This window comes from Peromyscus californicus, unplaced genomic scaffold, assembly GCF_007827085.1.
Source record: "Peromyscus californicus insignis strain IS unplaced genomic scaffold, ASM782708v3 Scaffold_8__1_contigs__length_139910024, whole genome shotgun sequence".
Taxonomy (NCBI): domain Eukaryota; kingdom Metazoa; phylum Chordata; class Mammalia; order Rodentia; family Cricetidae; genus Peromyscus; species Peromyscus californicus.
This window is the reverse complement of record NW_026294606.1, coordinates 102,905,052-102,929,146: the sequence shown is the minus strand read 5'-3', so window position 1 is coordinate 102,929,146 and position 24,095 is coordinate 102,905,052. Positions and strand designations below refer to the sequence as shown.

The window sequence follows — 24,095 nt, the reverse complement described above, 5'->3', positions numbered from 1 at the left end:
ATACTTACCCAGGTGACTTGGTGACTAACACACATGGTCCTCTTCTTTAAGCTTCTATCAATTACTGTATAACAGGAATAACCGTATCAATTTCATAGGGGTTTTGATGGCTATATAAATGATAGATGTAAAGTTTGTTCTTTGTTTAAACAGGGTCTCATTTGGCCAGGCTGGCCTCAAACTGATTACACCCAAGGTTGACTGTAAACTTCTGATGATCTTCCTGCCTCCACTTCCTAGGTACTTGGATAATAGACACATCTTACAATAGTTGCTTTTATTCACTGCTTAAAATCCAGGGTTTCAGACATGTTAGGCAAGCACTCTACCAAATAAACTACATTCCTAGCCTGCTGAGGTTTTTCTTTTCTTAAGCAGTGTCTATTCCTAGAAATAGAAGTATAAAGTAATAATAATAAGTACCAACAATATTAATCTTCCTCTTGTATATTCATTCCTATGTAAAGTAGGGATTAGTAATACCATCTGCTTTGGTTGAATATGCAATGTCCCTCAAAGCCTTGATGACTTATTTGTGGTGCTCCTTAGGAGATTCTGGAAACCTTGGGAGATGGGACCTAGCTGGAGGAATTAGGTCCCGAGGGCTGGGAGTCCTTGAAGAATGTCTGGTTCTTGATGCCATCCCGTCTCTTCACTTCCTGGATGCAGTGGGATAACCAGCATCGGCACGGAGAAGTCTAGAGTGTAGTTCAAGAAATCTCAGCATGCTCTTAGCAGAGCTTAGTGGGCAGTTCTGGTGGGACAGCAGAAGATTAGAATGCCAACAGAAATGTGGGTGATGAAGTTTGTAGTCATGAGGTTTTAGATGGGAGCAAGGATTGAACTAGGAACATGAACAGAGACTATTCATGTGACAGAATTTGTGTGGCATAGAATTTGTCTACAGCAAACCTTTGTGGTAATCTGAGTTTAATTAATTTGATGGAATAAATTTCAAGGTATCCCAGTATTCAGGTGTTGGCATAGTTCTGGTTGGCTGCTTTTAGCCTGGTTTCCAGCGATCATTGTGAATACATTAGAGGAAAGGTTTAGAAGCTTACATTTTGAGCAACATGAAGTGGATGTGAAGTTGAGGATAAAGGAGGCATGGTTGGAAAAAGATGAAAAAGAATTGACTAATGGCAAATATACCTTGATACAATGTCAGAAGTCAGTGAGATTCCACTCACTGCAGTTTTAATTGTGTGAAAGTATAAACTCATTAAAAAGACAGTCCATTGAGAACAGACTGCTATTGGGGTACTCTGCACACTGCTTACACAGCTGCTTATGATGCTGGTGTTTTGGAGATTTGTTTTATTATGCTCAGCTACCTGGGTCGTCAGAGGCCAATTTGACCATGGTCCCGAGTGACTTTGCTATCACTTTAACTGTTGATAGGCTTTGGGGTCATCCACATGATAGTGGGTGTTTTAGTATGCAGAATGGAAGAGTCATGTTGGCTTCTACCCAGATTTGCTAGGAAAACTTCGGAGCCCATACAGTGGGTGACAGGATCAGAGTCCCTATGGGCATCCCCTGAAAGAGTATTTCATGAAGCTGTAGTGGTAAAGCTCACATTGCAATGAAAATGCTAGGATATTGGAAGTGACAGAAACATGGAGACAAGGACAAGGACAAGACACTATGTGCCAAGGACAGCCACAGCCAGTGGAGGGAATTTAGGAGAGGGGTCATGTGGATTGCAGATGGCAAGGCCCAAGGGCAGTGGTTCCCAGGCTCATTGGAGTTCACATCATGATACCATATGTTCCAGATGATGGACATGGGGCCATGGGATTTAGTGTTCCCCTTGCTAAGCTTTAGTCTTGCTTTGGTCCAGTCCTTCCTTGCTATATTCTCCTGTTCTTCTTCTTTTGGAATGAGAACCTTTACTCTGTGCCATTGTGTTTTGGAAGTCTGTAACTTCATTTGACTTCATGGTTGTCCCATCTAAATGTTATCCTTGAGACTCACAGGAGACTTGAAACCTGGTGATTTGGACAATGTAAGAAATGTTAAAACTATAGAATTCTCGGAAATAGACCAAATGCTTTTCTGCATTATAAGATGAACATGAGATTTTTGGGGCTGGGGGGTTTAGAAATGGAGTGCTGCGGTTTAAGGATTTTTTTTTTTTAGTTGTCAGACTAACAAAGGGTAATTGTTCACTTGATTAGATTGAAAAGAGGCTAGAAATCACTAAAGCATACTTTGGGGTATATTGCCCAGGGTCTTTCCAGAGTAGATTAATTAAAGCAAGGTCTGCCATGCACTATCTTGTGGACTGGAGCACAGAGAGGATAAATGGGGCTAGAACTGGCCACTGTTTATCTATCTATCTATCTATCTATCTATCTATCTATCTATCTATCGATCTATAGCTCATCTATCAGTCTATCATCTATCTATCCATCCATCCGTTCTCTATCTCTGTATCTCTGTCTCTATCACCCTTCTCCCCTCTCTCCTTCCCCTTTCTCCCTGTCTCTCTTTCCCTCCTTCCCCTTGCTCTCAGTCTCTGACTCTCTCTCTCTTCTCTTTTTCTTTCCCCTCCCCTCTTCCCCCTTTTATCTACCTTCATCTCTCCTATCCTGCCCCCTCTCTCCTTCTTGTTACCATGATGTGTGCTACCCTTCTCTGCCATGCCATCCCTATCATAACAGACTAAAACCTCTGAAGCCGTGAGCCCAAATGAATTTATCCTTCCTTCAGAAGCCTGTGTCAGACATTGTCAAGGCAGTGAAAGCTCTAATACACTTGGGTTATAACAAGTAAAAGCAGCTTTCCATTACCTTCCATTCCCACTTGGCCAGCATCTAGATAGCCACGCTTAGATGTTGAATGATGCTCTAAGTCAAAGGTTACTGTCTTTCTGTGTATACAAAAATGTGGTTCATGCCTATGAAAAACTAGCCATTGCATGCAGTCCAAGAATAGGCAGTGAGGTTAGAGAGGTGGTTCACAGGGGTTTCTCTAGACAATATGCCACTGAGATCTACCTGTAAGAGCCTTTGTAAGGGAGAAGTTGGTCAGAGTAAGCTTGTAACATACCAAGTTTAATCCCATAGAAAGAAATGAAGGAAAAGAACTCTTCCTGACTCTTCTTCCTGAGAAACAGAAATGTAAACCACTGCCACCTGGGGTTGAACAGGTTGGAGACTGCACAGATCTTAGGAAGTTATCTGCAAGTTGCTTGTTTTGGAGTTCTCAGGACATTGTCTGTATATTAACGCATGGTGGCCTTAAGTGCTTCTCTTAATTTTGGACTGCCAAGGCCAAAGCAAACAAACTATATCTTCACCCTTCAGATATTGTGGCCTATTTGGGACTTTGATTATGAAATCTATGATATAAATAGTGTCACAATTTTAAGCCCAAAGAGATGCTGTGGGGGGACAGAATAAATACCAATGGGATGAGTTAGGGTCAGGATGGTCATTCAATATATTTTTCTTATTTTTGTTTTGTTATTTAAGACAAAGTCTTGCTAGGTATCCCAGGCCTCAAAGTTGTGATCCTCTTGCCTCAGCCTTCATGTGCTGGGATTACAGGCGTATATCATGGCACTCATCTCTCAATATAAATTTATCAAGTACTTATTACTTAGTATCCAGGGATGGAGGGTGAAGCAGAATAATAACAAAGACAGTCCCTCCTGTCAGAAAACTTAGCTTCCATGGGATATAAAAGACCATGAAGAAACAAACATGGGGAATGTCAGATAATGATACACACTGCAAGAGAAATAAAAGCAGAATGATAGGATGACCAATGACCAGGGGACACTCAACCCTTGTTGATCAGGAATGTCTTCTGAGAAGAAGTGACGTTATAGTCTAGATCATAAAGACAAGGATGCCACCACCCCATGCTGATAAGAAAACAGAGTCTGGAGATGTCCTGAAAGCCTGAAGAACTGGAGTTCAAGCTTCAGAACCCAGGTGAAAAAGGCTCAGTGTGGTGACACACACTCATAAATCCAATACTGGGAGGTGGGTAAAGGCACATGTCTGGGGCTCACTGGCCAGTTGCTCTAGTATGCTCGAGTTCCAGGCCAATGAGATACTGTCTCAAAACATAGTGAATGACTCATGAAGAACAACACTTGAGGTTGTCCTCTGGCTTTTATCGTGAACATGTATGCACATGCATTGACACACACATTAACATATTCAGAACACACACACACCCACACACACATGCAGCAGACTCTAAAGAAAATGAGCAGTTTACACGAAAGTCTAGCATGGACATGCTAGGCACGTTTAACATAAGAAGAAAGCAAAGCCATCAGACACTTAGGAGAAGCAAAGTGCTAAAAGAGTTGACACTTTGCAAAATTGTGCAGTGTGACTTTTATTATAAATGGGCCTAGACAATTATAGGAATCGACTTGTAGATTACTGATGGGAAGGGGGTATGTAAAGAAGAGGTAAGAATTGACTGGACAGTATTAAAGTTATATCATTTACAAAAACATTGAAATCTGGGTTCTTTCAGGTACGTGCAAGTTCTTTGGTTAGAAAGGACATTTCAAAAAGAATAAACTAAATGGGTAGAGCCCTGACACGATAACATTCTATTCTAGTGGCTGTCTGTGATGGTTGATTCGCATTGTTGACTTGACTGGATTTGGAATCACCTGGGAGACACACCTCTGGGTATGTCTCTGGCAGTGTTTCCAGAAAGTTCTGACTGAAGAGAGATGGACCTTGAGTATAGGTCATGTTCTCCCACAGGCTAGGTCTCCAGACTAAATTAAACTCAGGAAAGGGAACAGGCAAGCCTGGCAAAAACTGACTTCCTCTCTCTCTCTGCTTCCTGACTGTGGCCGTGTGTGACGTGTGCCTCACATCCTTGCTACCCCAGCTGGAACCACTCTTGCTTCCATCCTTCCCCGCCATTACAGGCTGTACTCTCAAACTGAGAGCTAAAGCAAGCCTTTCCTTCCTCAAGTTGCTCTTGTCAGACATTCTCTCACAGTAGTGAGTCAGGTAACTAATAGGTCATCATTCCAGCCAGTATGTTCCCACGAGCAGCAGCAGCATCAAAATCAACATAGCCACGCCAGAGGAAGAAGACCTGAAGAACACCTAATAGACTATTATCAACTTTGCATACTCTCATTTAATCTATGAAACGACATTTGGGGTGGACCAGATCCATCACTCTGGATTTATCTGTCCACCAAAGAATCTAGAAGTTGCCCTGAATGTTAATATCTGGGCCTTTTATAAGTTTGGTATAGGATTATCTTTTTCCTGACATCTATTCAAAGGCATTGCAGACCCTCCACACAGTTCTAATTTTGGTGGAATTGTCAAAGGAACATAGCTCCTTTGATAAAAGAGGACAGACACACTGCTTCTATTTTTGTCATTTAAGACTGGTGTCTCACTGAGCCACAGATTTCATTCATGTCTGGACAGTAAAGTCCTACTGCACATGCATGCTCCAGTATATACTATTCTTTCTGTATTGTGTTTTGCCTGGTTTTGATGGTGACTTGTTGGATCGTGTAGAATGAACTGAGTATTGTTCATGGTTGTACAAAGTTCAGCTCACACTATTCCCCTTCACTGGTTCCATGTGGAAAAGAGAAAGCCTTGTTTCTGTGCTTGCCAGACTCGTGTGCCTGTAAGGACAGTGGACAAAGTGGCATGTGTCTGACGGAAGCATAGTGTCCTTCCACCCACAGGAGTTCATGCTGCTGTACTTAAACATGTCCCCCAGATGTATGTCTTTTTCCTCTCCTACCTCTTCTTACATCCTCTTTCACCTTCCCCCCCTCCTCTTCCCCCTCCTCCTCTTCTCCCTCCTCTTCTTCCTTCCCCTCCTCTTCCTCCCCCTCCTCCTTCCTCTTCCTCCCCTCCTCCTTCCTCTTCTTCCTCCTGTTCCTCTTTTCCTATCCTCTTACTGATCGTTCTTTCCCCCTCCCCCTCCCTCTTTCTCTTCTTCCTCTTTCTCTTCCTTTCTTCTGGAAAATATGTATGAAGATGAGCAAACAAATGGCCCATAGCATGCATGCCATGTAATTACATTTTACAAAAAATAGAAATTTCCTCCTAAGCATGTTGGCTTCATGTCTCGCCTCACCCCTAACACAGAGAACGTCAAGACCTAGAGAAAAGAGTTCTCTGAACTAGAGGCAAAAATATTTACAAAGTTCTCTGTAAGCTTTGATTCAATATTGTTTGGCATGCTGAGTGACCTGTGATGGTTTTGATTTCCAAAGAGGATCAATAGATATTGGGGAGAAATCATTTCATGTCAATACCACAGTGTCCACCTTATGCACTTTCCAAACGACCACATTATCACCCCTGTCCCTGCCCCCCCCACCTTGGGCCTGACTGAACATCTATTATATTCAGGTATCAATATAATTCAATCTCACAAAAATTTTACAAGCATGCTGTAATTATTTCACATTATTAACCAGGCCTCTAAGGATCAGGAAAATTTAAATTTTCTGTAATCATATAACTAAATAGTGGTAGGAACAAATTTCAGGCTTTCTTTGGTAGAGAATCTGGTACATTCTCCACTGTGTCCTCTGGAGTGGACACTTCCTCCAGGGGTCACTATGGAGTTAAAAGCATTCAATAATGAACTTCAAGTTATATGGCCAATAGACTTGGGGTCCAGAGGTGTAAACAGTAAACACAACACAACCTGGACCTTCAACTCCACCTTGTTTTCCTATTGAAACCTACTTTCCTGACACATTTTTACACACACCCTCATCAAACACCTGCCAGAATCTGGTGGTGGCTGTCTAAAGAAGTCTTAAAATCTTTATGCAGACATTGGAACACAAAGGCTTTCTAAAACCAGAATGGGTATTAAACAGGTCCTGGGAGGGTCAGGGTATAACCGGAAATCCTGGAGACAAAGGGAATGCCTTTGGAGGAAGACACGTTGTCTTTGTAATTCTATGGAAGGAGGAGATGAGGAGGGTCATGTTAGACCCTATAGGTAATGCTGTCCGTTACACACTGCACAGTTTAGAATGGGTTTCTAGAAACAAAATACACATTCACCTGGGTTCGGCCAGAAAGAGAACTCTCCCTGGCTGCATGTATATTAAAGTGTGTAATCTTGCTGTTACTATGGGGAAATAATTTACAGGATCATACAATCTGCTGTCTCCTGTCATCTGCAAGGACCCTGTGGTTGCCGTGGCTGCACATGGGGACTTAGCTACCAAGTTAATATCACCTACTGTGTAAAATTGCCCCTAAGCAGAAGGAGAAGGCCGATTGGTCTCAGTCAAGGCTCCGTGGAGTGAAGGCTTAACTAAGAGAAAAGCCATTTGAAGTCCTGTGTCTCTGGGCAAGGAGGTATCCTGCTCAGACCTATACCAGAAATCTGCTTTGGTCTCATAGCATTGGGACGTTACAGCTATAGGCATTGCTAGCTGGTCTGTACTAAACTTCAGAGCATTTTCTTGGGACTCTTTGTTAACCTAAGAAGGGGGATAACCAACAGAGGAATTGAAATCAGGAAGCCAGGGCTAGGTAGGCCAGGTAGGAGCATAGAGGCAGGAAAATGTGGAGAAGTGAGGTAGGAGAAGTCAGAATTGCCTCGCCATTGGATTTCTTAGGCATCTTGACATAGAGGGTGTAGATCAAAGGGCACCCAGGGCTGTTTTAGAGCCAGTAACACTCGCTGAAAACAAACGCAACCTTGGCATCTCAAATCAGGCCAGAGCTTCTGAGGTTCTTCAGGACCCAGCCTACAACTAAATGAGTGAACCTTATCGCGGTCCCTTTCACCTCTGAGTTCTATTATTTCAGTCTGCAACGTGGAAGAAAAGAGCTGTGTAAGAGCCACACACCCATGCTCATGTGTGGAGAAGGCAAGATTCGACTTAGGGAACCAACTTGTGTTAATCTATGTTCCCAGATCTGCTTTGCCATTTCCTACCTCATGTTTTCTACCTTGGAAACAGTGACAATCCTTTAGAAGGCAGGCAAGACAATCACACCCTGTCTGCTCTAGGAAGTAATGTGACAGGCAGAAGCCTGGAGTCTAAGGTGACCAGACGGAGAGCTGAAGCTCTCTTGTAAGCTCAGGGGAGCAATTAAGAGTTGGGCATTTGGGCGTATCACAATACCAGCTGGAATAGCTTCATTTTTTTGTTTTGTTTTGTTTTGTTTTGTCCTGCGTTTCTGGGCTTCTGACTTCATTTCTGTGTGTCTCATGCCTGTTTCTTGTTCCTTCAGCATAGGTCAGAATTAGTCCAGGCATTTAGATGAGTGACTGGACAGAGAGGACAGGTGTCCTTTGGAATGGAAAGGCAAACAGCTGTTTGATGGTGTACTCAAGCCAGAGAGGATAGTTCACAGAAAGGGGGTCACAGGAACAAGCCTAGGAGAGAGAGAGAGAGAGAGAGAGAAGTGCTCAGTCCCATGCCTCTGGCCCCGCTGCCTGGGAGTGTCGTCATCCACCTCTTAGGGACCAGACAGGGTTTGTCATTTGTTTATTTCTTCCATCAGGTGCTGTACCCTGCTGCCATTCCGCATCTACCCAGCGGAGCAGGGGGAACATACAGATATATTTATATTTATTGTATTTCTTCACACACATTCATCTGAAAAGACTTAGGTTGATTAATATTTTCCGCTGTCCGGTAACCATGGCAATAGGGTCAGCAGATATAATATTTAATTTAATCTTCCAGCTGCCTCAGTGAGCTTCACCGTACCCAGGATAATAGAAAGCCTATTGCCCAGCCCCTGTCTCTCTCCTTCTCTCCTTCCCTCATATATTATTATCTTTGCCAGTGGCTCCCTCACATGACCCAAAAGGAATACACTGGGTGTTTTTTTTTTAAACTCCCCCTCCTTTCCTTTTGTATATGCACTTAAAATAAATGCCTGCATGATTCTGCTCACCACCAGTGTCAGCTCTCCCTCCAGCCACCTAACCACCCTCTTCCCCCTCCACCTCCTCTCCCCACGGCTCCCCCTCACCCCCCACTCCAGCAGCCAGTCTCCACGGAGTGACAGGAAACGTGGGAAGATCCTGATAGCTTTCATAGCTGCACCGTAAGGTTTATGAAACACACTCCTCGGCCAAATGAACCCATGCCGACTCTCTTCCCGCCGCAGACTCCGGCGATTGGCTGAGAGCGCCTTGCTGGTCCGATTTGCTCTCCAGGTGGGTTAAGCGCCTTGCTTTGTCTTCGTCTGGCCTGGTTCCCTTGTGCCATCTCTATTTTCTTTCTTTTTCCTTCCCTCTGATAATTACCTTTTAAAAAAAAAAAAAAGCTGCCATGTTTTTGTGCACACTCAATATATGGTTGGTTCTAGGAAAAAAAAATGGAGAGACTGGGTTTGAAGCCCAGCTAGACTCTGATGGTGAAGGAAAATAAAATAAAAACAGCAGTTTGGAGATGAGCGGAGGGGGTGAACTATTTGTTTTCTCCACTTTCACAGATACTCACGGGGATTCTTCCATTTTAGTCTACTTCATTTTGTCATCTGCCATTGTTTACTCTATTACTATTAAAATGAAACGTTGGGATTAAGACAGGACTTTCCTTCCAAAGTGAGGGAGTGGGCAGAGGTGTCAAGGTGGGCACCAACCTGAAGGAGAGGGTAACATGAGAAATGATTAGAGGCTGGCTATGAAAACCATAGCAGCTTTTTCCATTCTGTTTATTTATTCATCAGACTTTTATTAATTCTGCCACTGACTCAGACAATAAGCATATTTTCCTATAGACTCCGTTCATTGTTGTCTCTAGAATAAAATCAGTTTCCACAGCAGAGAAGGGTTCTTCTTCTTCTTCTTCTTCTTCTTCTTCTTCTTCTTCTTCTTCTTCTTCTTCTTCTTCTTCTTCTTCCTCTTCTTCCTCTTCTTCTTCCTCTTCCTCCTCCTCCTCCTCTTCCTGAAAAAATGAACAACTGTCACCTTCATTTATTCCTCTGGAGAACATAAACCATACTTTGTTCCACTGGGATTTTTTATTTGACTTTTCAAAGAAATGTGTCAAAAGCATTACGAAGAAATGCAAGTTATGTATTCATTGACACTGGTCTCAAACTGGGCAATTCAGTTGGTTACATTTCCCAAAAGGAGGACACTTCTACCCTCCTTCTTACTTTTTTCTGATGTTTTTTTTTGTGTAGTTGTAAGTTTATACATTCGATATCTTTAATTATCAAGGACAGAATCTCTTTCTATGGCTTCCCATATTCCCATTCAGGAAACTGTGCACCCAGTTAAATCCCAACACTCTAAAAGACACATTGATCTTAAGCCCCAGGAGCCTGTTTAGGAACTGGAGCAGAATGAATGTGTGGCCTAGGGGGCCACTGTGAAGCCACCACCACCAAAAAGCAGATGTGTGTAGCCACCTGCATTCTACAGACAGGATTCACATGGCATTGCTCATACTGAGCCTGTGTATGTGCATAGTGACGTCTTGACCTGAAGGAAACCTGTAGCCATAAGGCCATAGAGATCCTCAGGGACAATAGTCCCTCCAGGCTTACCTTGTACTGCTAGTGCTGTTGACTTTGGTGACTGAGACACATAGACCCCAGAGGGTGACATACATCAACTAAGTACAGGTAGGACAAGAGCCACTAACTCATCACCACGGCTACGAATATTCTGCAGCTGAAACTGTGATGGTCCCCAGGCCACAGGCACTCTGCTTGAATGCCAGCTCCCATTCCAGGGGTACATCGTCTAGCTCTGTGCAGCAGAGGTATCCAACCTCTTGACATCAGGACATGGAGTTGTCATCTACAAAGTGTATGCTTGAAAGCTCCATGATTTAATTGCAAAAAGAAAAACAAAACACTCAAAGCTGAAAGGTTCGCAAGATAGAATATGAAGATGCTTTCAGGAAAATTTATAATTTTTTTGTTGCACCAAACTCATGGCTGTCTTGTGACACAGGTCGCCTGCAGGTCACAGGTTAAAGGTGTCTGCACCACCCCTTGGGAAATCTGGAAAGGGAGCTGAACGTTCGGAGTAAACACACACAATGGGCTTGATCATCCTGCTCTGAGGCCCCATGGTACAGCAGTGAAGGCATCATGGACAGGGCTCCTCATGGTGACTACAACTTTGTCGCTTTGTGTCACAAAGTTGCTTTCAGGTGACAAGAAGATGCTCTGAGTTCTCTCCCTTGATGGAATCTATTTCCACAGTAACCAGAGAAATGAGAAGATTCTTATCAGTGCACAAGCAGACATCAAATAAAATGTCACAGGGACGTCAAGTAGCTGTAGTGGGCTAGCAGCCATCCTTATCTCATGGCATGATCAAGTGATCCTTTCATTTTTGTTCTAACATGTGGTCCACCGAGTTCAAGCCTGGGTATCTAATAGGCTCTCTGGCCTCTTTCTAAGCATCTGCTCTGACTCCCCTACAGCCTCACATCTCCATACTTTTCCCCTCTTGCCCTTGAGGACTCAGGGTACCATGTGCTTTCTGCTCCTTGTGGCCTGCATGGTTCTCAGCACCTACATGGCAGGCCCGAAGGACCTAAATGGTCACTAACTAGTGTTACTGTACTATACAGTCTACGTGAAGCTTCTTGGGCCAAGCCACTTCATGGGCTATTGCCCCATATCTATGGTTGCCTTGTGACCAGGGTTCATCTCTGAGTTTTTGGTCAATGATTCGGGCTCTAAGTTGTAAAGAAAGCATGAGGACTTCTTCAAAAGAGAATCTAGTCATGGCAAGCTTTCCATATTTTTAACCAATCCCCTTAGTCATTAGATGTTCCAGAGTCAGCAACATAATGTTGCCTGGCAAGTCTGTCTGGCAGAGGACACAAGACTTCAAAGGAAACCAAGGGGCGAATGTGAACCTCCAAACTCCTCTCCTTAATGGCCTTTTAGAAGTTTCTATTTATATTCAAAAGAACTAACTGTAGGTTTCTTAATCTCTGGCCCTTTTATATCCAAGCAGGGACTTTAAAATTCTTTCACCATTTTTCGGTTGAGTTTGCCTTCGCCTGCAAAGAGTCAGAAAAAGCTACTTTAGGGAGGCCCAGCTTTTCAAAGAAATCAAATGGCTCTTCATTTCTCTCTTCAGTCCCGTATAATAACAAGGAAACCTCCCCTCAGAGTCCCTTCCTAGGTGGCAGTAGCCCCTGGTCCTCTCTTCCATCTCCTCACTCTGGCACTGGCATCCAAACAAAATGAGGCTGACCGTTGGAGCATCCATCTCCCCCAACCCCACGGTGGCTTTCCTTGCAAGCGTCTTCTAATTTTTCTAATTAATTTTGAGAGCTCTTTGAGACATTTTTCCATTCTGTTCACAGTTTGAGCCCTGCTCTGAGGTATTCTCAATAAATGTCATGGTATCTCTTCTGGAATTCTTTGTGTATGATGGAGCCTTCAAAAGAGACTCATATTCCTGTTTAATTTAGATACCTAGTCTGATTGTCAGTTTCAATCCAGCGATGGCTTTGATTATTGATGGTGACTCATAAATCATAAGCACCCACCGTATGTTTCAGGGACAGGGTTGGGGCAGGGAGCTGCTAATGAAATGTCCTAGAGTTACAGAGTGTCTGTATGAACTATTTTTTTTTCTATGATTGTAGGAATAGCTTTTCTTTTGAGTCAGTTGGTTTATTTCATGCTGAAACAGATCCATTCCAGAAACCTAAATTGTGGGGTGTGTGTGTGTTTGTGTGTGTGTGTGTGTGTGTGTGTGTGTGTGTGTGTGTGTGCGCACTTCTCTAGGGAACAAAAAAAATTGCCAATTTGATTTAAAGTACATTTTTGTGATAAGCCTGTGTCTGTTTTTCCTGCTTCTGTGTTTTCTTCTCTTAATTGCTGAGGTGTTAGAATGCAGCCTCCATTTATGAAGTTCCTGTCTGGGGTTTTGCAAATTTGTTTCAGTCAGTCCTGGAGGGAAGCTATACCTCTGTGTGTTTGTCTCTCAGGGACACATTTGTACCGTAACAGGAAGAACTCAAAGGCAGTTCAGCTGTTTTCCCGAAGTGTGACTTGGAAACCTCCAATATTCTGTAGTTTGAAAACCACAGATGTCTCCCTCCACGTCAGAGCATGCCTGTCAGTCAGTTGCCACCTGTTCGGAAAGGGAACCGCCAAATGCAAAGTGGCAGCTTGTCACCAACTTCCCCAAACCCAGCGTGTTAATTAACTCATGCCCCGTCCTGCAAACTCATTTGCAACCCACAGGGAGGTGCCTGTCTCTCTGGCATGGTGGCACTCAAGGAAATGTCGCTTGGATGGACGTGCCTGTAGCTCTGGTTTTTCTTTCTTGGCTGTGACCCAACAGAAAAGGTCATGGGTATGAGGGACTGAGAAGGTCCCTCTCAGTTTCCCCCGCAGGCCTTCGATTATCTTTAGCTACATGCTATTTGCAGGCTTGATGTTCTTGTTAGAATGCCAGAAGAAATAATTCTTTCAATAAATTAGTTTTATAGTTCAGTCATGACCCCAGCCCCAGCTTCAGGTTATAAACACGTAGCTCATATGTTTTGGGAGAAATAGGATGTTATTAGGGGTGACTTTGGTACCCACTTTTTAGTTCGTGTATTCACCCTGTAATGGAATCTTCCAGCACCGTGCAGATCCAACTCCCACATCAGAACTCATTCTCCAGCTATTGAAAATGGTGGGAACTGATTGTCTTCAGCAGGGTCCCTATGTACCATCGGATTCTGGGAACTGATTGTCTTCAGCAGGGTCCCTATGTACCACTGGATTCTGGGAACTGATTGTCTTCAGCAGGGTCCCTATGTACCACTGGATTCTGGGAACTGATTGTCTTCAGCAGGGTCCCTATGTACCACTGGATTCTGGGAACTGATTGTCTTCAGCAGGGTCCCTATGTACCACTGGATTCTAAGTATGGGCTAAGCCTTTAAAAGATACTCTAGGCTGCAGATATGGTTTAGTTGATGGAGTGCTTGCTTTCCAAGCATGGAGCCCAGAGTTCAATCCTCAACACCACCAAACAAACAAACCAGCAAACAAACAAATGCTCTAGCCACCATTCTTCCATAAAGGAAACTCTCTTTAACATATCAGGCTCAAGACTCCAGGTCTTTTATAAATCAGTTGTCTTTACTTTTATTTTTTTAATATTTATTTATATTTTATGTGTGTGTATGTTTTTCTTGCATCTATGTCTATGCATCATATACATGCCTGGTACCTCTGGAAGTAAGAAAGAGGCATTGAATCCCCTGGAACTAGAGTTATGGATGAGTGTGAGCCACCATGTGGGTGCTAGGAATCGAACCCAGGTCCTCTGCAAGAATATCAAGTGCTCTTAACTGTTGAGCCAACTTTCTGGCCTCCATTTTTGCTTTTATTTTTAAATTAACCTTTTGCAAGCATAGTAAACAGCACAAGTCTTGAGTATGAAGAATCCAGGTTAATGTTTACTAATACTTTATATACTTATAACCAAATGCATACCAAAATATTGAACATACCCAGCATTCCACAGTGCTCCCTGCTCCCCCCTCAGTCAGTGTCTCCTAAAAGTGATCAATAATGATCAGACCTCCAGTCACATGAATTAACTTGAAGATGGTCATTTCTTACATTGTGAGATCCCTATCCTTTACGTATGATCTTAAAAATTTAGTGGGTGTAGGTACAGTAGCTGCCACTTCTAATATACTCTTAAAAGGTGATCCAAACCTTAGGAGACAGAATGAACAAGGGGGGGGGGTATCACAACTCAATATTTATACCAATACCAGAAAGTATAATCCATGATACTCCTTTTACAAAAGATTCACTTATTTTTACTTTATGTGTACAAGTATTTGGCCTGCATGAATGTGTATTACCTGAGGAGGCAGAAGGCATCAGGTCCTCTGAAACTGTGGGTACAGCCAGTCGTAAAGCATCATATAGGTGCTAAGAACTGAACACAGGTCCTCTGTAAGAACAACAAACAATCTTAACTGCTGAGCCATCTCTACAGCATCCATGCCATTCTTCATATTGCACAGATATAAAATCATAGAGGCAATGAATTTATCAGCTGGATCTAAGAGGCTGAGGACTGGACAGAGCTGGGGGGGGGGGGCAGATTTGTGTTTCTGTTCTGTGGGATCAGCTGGAGAAGGTAGGCTGGTCCCATGCAGGAAAAGAAAGCCTATGTGCTTTACGTGAGAAGTAATTTATGTCAGGCCTGACTCCCAAGATGCTGAGAGAACAAGAGGCTGGCAAAGGCCAGAGGCCAGTCTGCTTGGAGGAAATGGAAGTGGATACAGTTAGGCTGCTTGTCGATCAGGGATTGCGGAGGAGAAGCCGTAGCTTCTGGTGGAGTTGCCCAAGCAGAGATACAGGAGCTGAGGAAGGATGGAAATGACCAACCTGAATTTACCTCCCACCCTAAGAGCACCTGCCGGTACCCTCCTGTTGTATCGCAAGCCCAACCAGAAGCTGCTAGCAAGGGAGCTCTTAGGAAGTGTCCTTTACACAGGATAGCTCTTGGAGTCGAGATCTGCAGAGGGAAGGGGAGGGCTTGTCTGTGAGAGCAAAGAGGCAGATAACTGACCAATCCTCTTTCCAAGCCCCTCACCAGGATGTAGATCAAACCTTCCTATATCAGGTGGAGCTATTTTTAAAGGGTATGTTCCTGAGAAAAATGAAAGGCTAAGCATTTATTGTGCCTTTGTGTTTAGGGCCCAAGGGTTTCCAAGTAGGATACTGTGCTCAGGGGGGCTCTGTGCCTAGCTCTTGGGGGGTTTATGGATGCAGTGCCTTCCTGCAGGATTTACAGGCCATCTCAGTTTCATAAATCAGCAATGTGTGCTCCGTGTGCGAGAGTCTGCAAATTCTAAACTAATATGTCGCTCTCTTTCTGTCTGGCATCATATTTATGTTAAGGCTCCATAAATCGCGCCCTGTGTTTCTGCAGCACGGCCGTGATAGAAAGTGATGTAACCAACAATGGGAAGGAATGGAGAAGAAAACGCAGGAAAACAATGCTAAGTAAAGAATTCACGGGACCTGTAGTATGAAGCTTGATGAGGGGGAAAGGAAAAATGGGGTGTTTGTTCCCTGGGCAGTGACTTGGCTGTTAAGCTCTTCTGCTTGCCTTTGGTCAGGGGCCAGGGCACAGTTTCTGGGTGAGAGGCAGTGGTCTTATCTTTTCAGAGGAAAATTTCCAGAAGATCTTAGGGACCAGAGCATTGATGTAAGAGGTGGAAGTTCAAGGGAGGACTAAATTTGTTGTGAATAGTTGAAGACAGAAGGGAGACTTAAGGAAACCCTTTGCAGGTACAGGCTAGGAATTTTTTTGGCTCCCTGGATATACCAACCAGCCAGAACCAGTTGAATTTCATGCACCATTTTAGCAGAAGTCTTTTTTTTTCTAAGATGATCATAGTGTGTTTTACATGCTTCTATTCCTTCTTTGTATCTCACGCCTAGAAGACTTGACTGTGTGACAGGGCTACTGCGTAGGCTCACTAAGTGGTTTGCTTGGCTGGTAGAGGGCAGCGATTGAAAGAGGAACCTATCTCAGTGCCTTCCTTTTCTGGTGGTATACTTGCTTTTCAAGTTTGTTTATTACATTTGGAAGCCAACTGAAGCATCAGGTTATGCATTAGACCCCGGAATAAAAGGCAATATTTTAACATGCTAAAGGAATTCTGCCAGCCAGTCATAAGTATCAATCCATCACAATTATTAGAAACAATATACTGTGCAGTAGTAAAGAGATACAGCCACTGTGCAGACACACACTAAATAAATTCCCTTGTAGACTGCCTCTTTCTTTTCCTGCTTAGGCAACATAGGAAATGTTTATTAAAAAGGAATAATGACAGATGGTATTCAACACTATATTTTTTTTCTCATTTGAGTCATTCCTGAAGACTCCAAGCAGAGTTTTTAGCTAGCATCCCAGTTTCCCTCTTTAAAACCATGTGGTCTTGGATTTGGGTGGATTAATAGACACAGAATCGGTGCATAAGATCAATGGTTCTATAAGCATAAATAAAAATAGTCTTTGGGAAGGAAGAAATGCAACATGGGAGAAAAGAGGTCAGTTGATATTATTTAGAAAATGGACCTAAGTATTTATGCAGATACAGATGCCCGTTTTTTGTTTCTGTTTCCTTTCTTTTCTAATCATTTCTTCATTAGCAAAGAGAACACTGGAGGCTGCCCCTCTGTTCCTGTAGCCATTTGCTTTACGTAAACCAGCCAGCAAACCGCTCCGTTCATATTGATGTAGACATTACCACAAATCGCCACTTAGGGACCTGAGCGAATTGACTAACTGGTTTCAGATCCAATACACATAACTTGATCAGACACAAGGTTTAAGTACACTTGCAGGCATGCCAACTACACCTACCGGGAAGTGACTTTGGCTGCCAGCTTCAAGAGGCCCCAAGGGAGGCTCTGGGAGGAAGGCACGCAGACCAAGGGTGAGCTAGAGAAAGTCTGCAGCTTTCCAGAAGAGCAGTCCAAGGTGAGAAAGAGGGAGGCATTCTGACCATTTGCAAAAGCCAGGTGGATCCCAAAGTCCTGAATGCACTTGATTCAACTTGTTCTTAATCCTCTCTTTCAGGCCCCCCTGAGGTCTCAGAACTGGGTGTCAGGTGACACAGAGAGGCTGTTATGCTATGTTTATATCATTATGAATGTATTTAATATTTTTGTGAAGTTATTCACTGTGTAGTGGGCACCGACTCCTCAGTCCATCACAAATGTGCAAACAATGACTTCTCAGTCCCTTGTCTTTGCCATGGTAAGGCATTTGCCTGGGCAGAATGGAGGGAGGGATTTTGAACAAAGGAGCAGGTTGACTCTGAGGGGTCAGAGGTGATGTGCTATGCTGCTGGAGCTGAGGACCACATGAACCTATCCATCCCCAACATGGTAGCCAGCCCCATTCTCATTAAACTGCTAGCCTTCCTAAAGGTGGTCACTCTGCTCAATTTTCAGCTCCATCTGGTTGTTACTGACTTTAGTGCTTCCCTTTCTGCTGGATAAGGTTTTGTTTTCCTCCAATAATCTCGAGACTGGGATGCTGCTTTCCTAGGCACAAGGCTTTACCTCAGCAGATTATATCACAGAACATGGAAGGCTATGTGTACAAGTGGAACAAGTGGCTGGGCATGTAGTCACAGAAGTTTCTAGAAATAAATAGGGAAATTTTTGTCAATTCAACTGATGTTTACAAATCTAAATCTGTCTATGTCAGATGTGTGTAGTGGGTGGGGGCAATGTTAGTAACGGTGAACCCTATAGGAGCCTGGCAAGAAAAGGGTATACTGTCTATTTGAACCAGACTGGACTGAAAGCTCTAGAACAATTGGGGACTTGGGAGGCAGGAGAGCTAGAGCAGAGAGAAGGGCTTGGCTCTAGGGACAGGGGTGGTTATAGTGAGACTTCAAGAAGAGAGGCTTTGTTCAACTGGGAGGCCCTTAAAACCTGGAAGAGTTCCAACTTAAACACACACTAAAACATTTTTCTTTTATTATAATGTTTAGTTTATTTTGAAGATCTTTAATATTTTATTTTATTATTCACTTGTTTCGTGAGCATTTATTAAGCATCTACTAGGTAGTCAGGTAAGAGAGGCAACAAAAGGAAATAAGGCTCCTCTGGTTGGTAACCAAATACAATTTCTAGTCAGTGGTTCCTGAGAAGCAGATTAAGAAAAGTTGAACACATTTGCCGATGAAAGCTTAATCCTTCTATACTGATGTAGTTGAGGGCAACTTTAAAGGTATTCCAATAATGGCAACAAATAGTGGGAAGACTTACTGAGCCCCTGTGGCAGCAGGAAATTTAGTATAACATTTAATCCTTACAACCATTTTATAAGGGAGAGGCTTTCAGCTCCACGTCACACTTGTAGCTTAGAGAAGTTAAGGTATAGTCCCCATGTTATGGAGGAAGACCCTAGTTTTCACATAAGCCTGCCTAATCCCAGTCCTTCTCTTGTTCTGTTCTGCCATACAGCTTTCATAGCAGTGGTATGAAGGGTAGACTGGCACAGAGAGGGACTGGGCAATAACAATTTATACATTATTAGTAGTATATGTGAATTGCAATAAAAATATCTTGACCCAAAAGTAGAACAAGAAGATGGAGAGAGATTTCAAATTTCCGAGTCTCGTTAGACCTAAAAACTCCATAATTGGATAGCACGTGGTATTGTGGAGTGGGTGGAGGAGCTGAAAGTGATCCATTTAAAGTTTCTGCCTTGGGTGACTGGAAAGAAAAACCAGTCAGTGGTGTTAGAGAAGACAGAAAGAAAGTAGGTATAGGGAGTCGGGGATGACAATGAACTTCACTTTGAGCAAGTTTCAGGTAATGGATGGCCAGCCAGACATTGAGAGCTTATGGGCAATGGATAGATGGTAGGCAAGGAGGTTAAAGTAAGATCTACAGGGTTGGGAACTATCAATAAAGGAAGCAAAGAAGCCAAAATGCTAGCTGAGAGAAAGCATTTGTGTCTAGCTGTTTTGCTCAAAGGAACTCTGTAGACACAATGGGCAATTGGCATTTCCTGGGCCATCTGGTCGACCAGATTCTCAACCTCAGCACTACAGACAATAATCCATGATGGTGGGGGGTCTGTTTTATGTATTATTGGATGCTTAGCAGCATTTCTGACCTTTACCCCCTAGGTGCCAGAAGCAAACTCCTCCCCTTACCTCTAGCTGTGAAAATCAAAAGTATCTCCAGACATTGTCAAATGCAATTTTGCCTCTAGGTGAAAACCATGGATGTAGAACAAACAAGTTTCATTCTTATCCATATCACTATCTATAAGCACATGTATCTATAAACCTGTTTTCACCCCTCTATAAGTGCATGTATTTTTTATATATATATATATATAATATTATATAATATATTGTGTATGCCTGCATTCCTGCTATCAGTACTCAGTGCTACCCCTGTAAGCACAAACACAGATTTGGGGGTTTATTTGTTATCACAACAGAACTCAGCTTTATTTTAACTGAGAAATTTTATTTGCTTAGAAATCAGATTGCAAAAGAATATTTTAATGATATTTTCCCCAGAGTAGAACTGCTTTGTATTATAGGAACTTTGTATAAAATTTACCAGACTTTGACCATATATAAAAACTCATGCGGAAGAATAAAGACATGGATATTAGTCATGCCAAAAAAAAAAAAGCTTACCTTTTGTGATATATTCATTCAAAGAAATATCAGCTAACTGCCTCCTCTATAGTTTTGATAGACAGGTGGTTTTTATTTTCTTATTTTCTATTTTTATTATTTGTTAAATGGGACTTGCATCAATGAAGGTAAAACTATGTAACAGATCAATTCAGTTTTTTGGACTGCTGTGTGTCATTAGTGTGGGGGTGCATATATTGAGGTCAGAGGACAACTTTGTGCAGTCTTTCTCTCCTGTGCTTCAACATGGTCTCCAGATACTGGACCTGGGTTGTCAAGCCTGTGCGAGCACCTTTACCCACTGAGCTAGATGGCTGGACCCCAAATCAAATTTTATTTCAGACGTGTCATATATATGTTGAAATGAATTTCTCCATTGCTTGAAACAAAATACAAATTTCACTAATGTGAACAATTAGAAAAATTGTCCTACATGCCGAAAAAGTTTTACAACAGGTATTGGGCAAAAGTTCACAAAGCCGTGATATTAAAGTTTTCCTGTCTTTAAAAAATACGCTTGTGGGGTACTGCAGTTAATAAGACGATTCTTAAGCTGGAGTTCTCAGTGCTTAGAGGCAGCAGATGGAATTCTTCCATTCTGAGCTGCAGTAGGGTTCTTGATAAAATTCTTAGTTTGCCTGTTGCTAGTATTTCCATTAAGGTAGCTGTTAGAGGCAAAATATAAAGGCACCATGGTACTCTTCCTTAAGTATTTCAGTAACTGCAACATAGGTGGGGTAGATAATCTCCAAACCCCACCCCATACTGAGAAGCTATTGTCAATAGACAGTGGCTGTGGAGGAAAATCATTCTTTTTTTGAGGGTGTGCCCACTGGCCCACTGATAGGTGTCCAGTGCCCAGTGGATGTCCCTATATCCATGCATGTATGAGCAGCATTAACTGGACTAAGTCAGTTATAGCAACAAAAAAGGATATGAAGCTTGGAAGGATGTGTAATGGGGAAATACAGGGAGAATTGGAGGGAAAAGTAGGGGGTAGATATAATCATATTTCATTGTATATGTATATGAAATTCTCTAGAAAAAAATTAAATTAAATTGAAAAATATCTCAAGGGAGACATTTAAATTGGGTTGCTTATTTTCTTAATATTTAGTTTTTGGTTTATATATTTTTATTAATTGAGAATTTCACATATGCATAGAATGTGTTCTGATCAAATCTACCCCTTCTCCTCTCCCTTCCATTTATTCCACCTACGCCTCTCCATCACTTTTCCCTTCCTAATCCGTGTGCTCTGTTTTACAACCCACTGAGTCCATTTAGTGCTGGTTGTGCTTAGCTACAGGACCATCCACCTATCGGGGCCACATCCCTGAAGTCAACTGACTTTCCCTCCTCAACAGAAATCAATTGGCAGTCGCTCCTCACTGGGGTTAGGGTGGGACTCCATGACTCCATCCCCTGTCCGTGTTGGGATTCTGTCTGGCTTGATCTTGCTCAGGTCTTGTACATGTGTCACAGCTATTGTGAGCTCACGTGTGCAGTGCTCTAGTCATGTCTAGCATGTGTTATTTCACTGCAGACATCCACTACGTCCTGCCCTTAAAATCTTTCTGCCTCCTCTTCCATGATGATCCCTGAGCCTTGGGGACATGCATGATATAGATGTCCCACTTAGAGCTGAGTACTCCATAGTCTCTGTATCCTGACCAGTTGTAGATATCTATTATTATAAGCCTAAAAATTATATATGAATATTTCCCTTTATAATTGAATATTGAAGAAAAAATGCCAAGGCAGTACTATTTAAAGTAACATAAGTTATAGATGGGAATTTCTAGCAGTGATATTTGCTGCAGTTTGAACTGGATGTATTGAGTAACAAGAGCATATGATATTAATTGCTGAATTATTCCAGGCAAATCGCAGTACTTTTATAAATTATGCTGGACACAGATGGAAAGAGCCCTAAATGGGATGAGAGAAGGAAGATAGGGAATCATCCCTATGTTATGCATGTCACTTTGTCATAAAATGATCTTTTTAATGAACTTCAGTTCTTAAATCATATCTTAATGAGAACTTGCTAGCCAGATGGGATAGACGTAGACGTAAAGATCGGATATAGTTGAATGTTCATATAGATTTTTATCAGGAATAAATTAGAATCTCAAACATAAGGAAGGCACAAAACTGTCTTCTCTCACTCTGATTTAAATGCAGGGATCAAGAGGCCATTTTCCTTAATTAATATAGTTTAGATACCAAGAAAGGTATTGATATTCAAATAGTGAAGTCATCCTTGATTATCCAAGAAACTTGAACATCTTAGAAACAAGAAAATGTGGATGACTAAATACTGAAAATAGTAATTGGCTGGGCACGGTATCATGTGCTTAGAATCTCAGCACTCAAGAGGTTGAAGCAAAGGAATATGAGTTTTGAGGACAGCCTGGGCTACAGAGTGACACCCTGTCCCAATAAGAAACAAGTGAACCCAAACTAATACTTTTAGGAGTACTATCAGCTACTGTGCTAAATACTGGTGTGATTCTCTTTAATCCTCGTGATAGCAGATGAGGAAGCTGGGAGTCAGTTGCCTGGACTCGTGAGTTGGAAAGTAGTTCTAAACCAGATACTTAGTCACTGCCCTGCCTTGGCTGTGTGACAAGACAGCTTCAACCAGGATGAGGTGATGCAGGTTAAAACAGAAGCAGCGCGAAGGCTGGCCGACCACTTTTGCTGGGTTCTGTCTGTCTTGTCATGTGGGTTTATTCTCTAGGCATTCCATGCATCCCTACTTTGTAGTCAACTGCCTAGAATGGAGAACCTTGCGTCAAGATGCCACCCTCACCCACACTGCCTCTTGCATTGTACTGAGGTTTGCATCTGTCTCTAACCATGTCAATACCAGCACCTTGTCTCTTTACCCTGTGGCCTTCCCACTTTGGCCTGGTGCTGGCCTGGCACTAGCCTGCCACTGGCTGTGGCAATCTTTCACTAGGAGTTCTGTTATTCTTTCCATTCTTCTGCCTTCCTCCCAACCCCGCCAGCCCCACTCCAACCAGCACTGGTCCATCTCCCTCCTCTCATCACTACAGTGGGATATCCCTGCATCTTTCCTGCTCCTCCTAACTGCTGCCTTCTGCCTGCTCCAACAGACTTACAGCTGGGAACTGATAGCCTCCAAGGGTAGCGGAGGTACTTCAGCTTTCCCTCAGTTTTTCTAGCCTCCTCTTCTGGGGAACTTGTAACAATTCTTTATCTCCAGATAATGAAGTCCCCCAAATTGGAAGTTTAAAATTTAAAAATGATATAATTGGTTCACTATTCTTTAGGTGGATGATCTTAGCTGAACTTAGTTGAGGTAGCTGATCTTGGTTCTACCTTGTGTTGGTGAGCTCACTCACATCCATGTCTGGGACTTCAGCTGAGCCAGCTAGGATACAGCCAAACACTACCTCCCCTCCTTCTCCCTCCGTGTGAGTTCTCACTTTAAGAAATGCCAGACAGCGTGGGTTTTGGTTTTGCTTTGTTGTGTTTCGTTTTATGTTGTTGGAAGGATTCCCAACAAGCAGCAAGAAAGCAAAGTCCACCAGACAAGTGCTTTTCCCACCTGTGTGCCCTGCCTGCCTGCTAAGTCAAGTCCCATTGGCCAAAGCAAATCACATGGCCAAGTTCAGACCAAGTGGGAGGGGATGATGCAGTCACATGGATATGAAAAAAAATGTGATCTGATCAGACCATTTCTGCAATAAGATCTGAACTAAAGTCCTCCCAGGGTTGTTCAAATGTCTCCCAGGAGACAGTTGAGGGACTGCCCCGCCCCCAATGCCACATCCACACTACCAGCCTTTGACCAAACTCTTTGATAGACAAGGCTCTCTCTATGACGATTTTTTTTTTCAAACTAAACTTTTTATAAACCTCTCCTCAAGAATCCTGTACTCTAGCCCCTGTTCCTATTCACAGTCTCTTCCCA

The 24,095-nt window shown here is 42.8% G+C and overlaps 1 long non-coding RNA gene across 2 annotated transcripts in view; it reads left to right on the top strand.

The window, feature by feature from the left end:
- LOC128104462 (uncharacterized) overlaps positions 1-24,095 on the top strand; it is a 732,114-nt gene that overhangs the window by 328,046 nt on the left and 379,973 nt on the right. The window lies entirely within an intron of this gene.